Source organism: Suricata suricatta, chromosome 7, assembly GCF_006229205.1.
Source record: "Suricata suricatta isolate VVHF042 chromosome 7, meerkat_22Aug2017_6uvM2_HiC, whole genome shotgun sequence".
NCBI classification, from domain to species: Eukaryota; Metazoa; Chordata; class Mammalia; order Carnivora; family Herpestidae; genus Suricata; species Suricata suricatta.
The window spans coordinates 142857661-142859062 of record NC_043706.1 but is presented as its reverse complement, the minus strand read 5'-3'; positions in this window follow the sequence as shown (position 1 = coordinate 142859062).

Here is a 1402-nt window from a genome sequence, read left to right as displayed (position 1 = left end):
GTGGGGACCCTCTGGGGCCTTGGGGAAGGGCCGTCCCCAGAGGGCAAGGCGAAGGCAGACAGCTTTGTTGGTCTCTAAACGTTCCGTCACCTCTCCGTGTATGAAGCCATCGGGTGTCGGGGTCCTCGGAAATGCCACTGCTTTTACAGAGCTGGTCACATTTCCTGGAGCTGGGGGGTGGGGTGGGGGGGGTCAGTGAGGTCCCCGTGGGCACACTCGGGCGGGTCACACCGTTGGCAGCAGGGGCTCCGGAGCTGGGGAGTCAGGTCCCCGCGGGCACACTCGGGCGGGTCACACCGTCGGCAGCAGGGGCTCCGGAGCTGGGGGGTCAGGTCCCCGCGGGCACGCTCTGGCGGTCACACCGTGCCCCTTCGCGCCGTGTCTTCGGGCTCAGCTCCTGCGAGTGTCCGTGGACAGTGTTTCCCGGAAGTGTCCCCTAGCGCACCAGCTCTGTGCACACCGTTGGGCCCCGAGCCCCTGCGGCGCAGGGAGATTGTGGACACATCCACGGGGCTGAGGGTCGCAAGGAAGAGGTCTGGTATTAACTTAGGTGTGTCGTTTTTTTAATGGAAGACTGTGTCTTTCTTCCCCACGCCGTCTCCTGTTCTTATTTGCTTTACGTTGTTAGGTTTGCTTTCAAATGAACACACCTCCTCACCACCCCACGGCTCGCCATGCCCAGCGTAGGGTTCCTTGTGCACCACGGCGGCCAGTGTGGTGGTTCTCAAAGTGGGGTTCCGGACACCCTGTCAGGGTCTGCTTTGGGACTTACCCCCAAGCCAGTGCGCTTTCACTCATGCTCCCGTGAACACTGGCGGAGTTCGAGGCTGCAGACGTGTGATTGCACGAGAACCTGGCACCACGGAGCCCCCCATCTCTGTTTTAGCAGATAGTTATTTTTCATCAAAAATATGTTAATATGATGGTGTAGTCTTTTTAAGTTTGTGTTTTACTAATCTCTACACCTGACATGGGGCTCAAACTCACAGCCCCAAGATCAAGAGTCACGTGCTCGTCTGACGGAGCCGGCCAGGTTCCCCAGCGTCATGCATGTATTGTCGTGTTTCGATGTATCAATAAACATGATTTTAAGTCTCACTTTAAATGTCTAATAAGGTAAGTATCCAGAGAGGCCATAAAAACAAGCCCGTGGGTCCGGGGAGTCTCGGAGGCATGAGGCCCATCGCAGCGCTGGGAGAGGGCTCTGGGGCCGCCCTGCTGGTGAAGTTAGTGGGGAGATCTTGGCTGCCGTCTGTAAGCGGCAGGTGCTGCGGGTCGTCGCTCCTAAGGCTCTCGAGAGGTCTGAGTGAAGCAAAGTCCAGATACAGGGAATGATTGTCTTAATGCTGCGGAAAAGGACCTGAGGTAAATCGCATCTGAAGGGCTTCCTCAATGCTCTCGA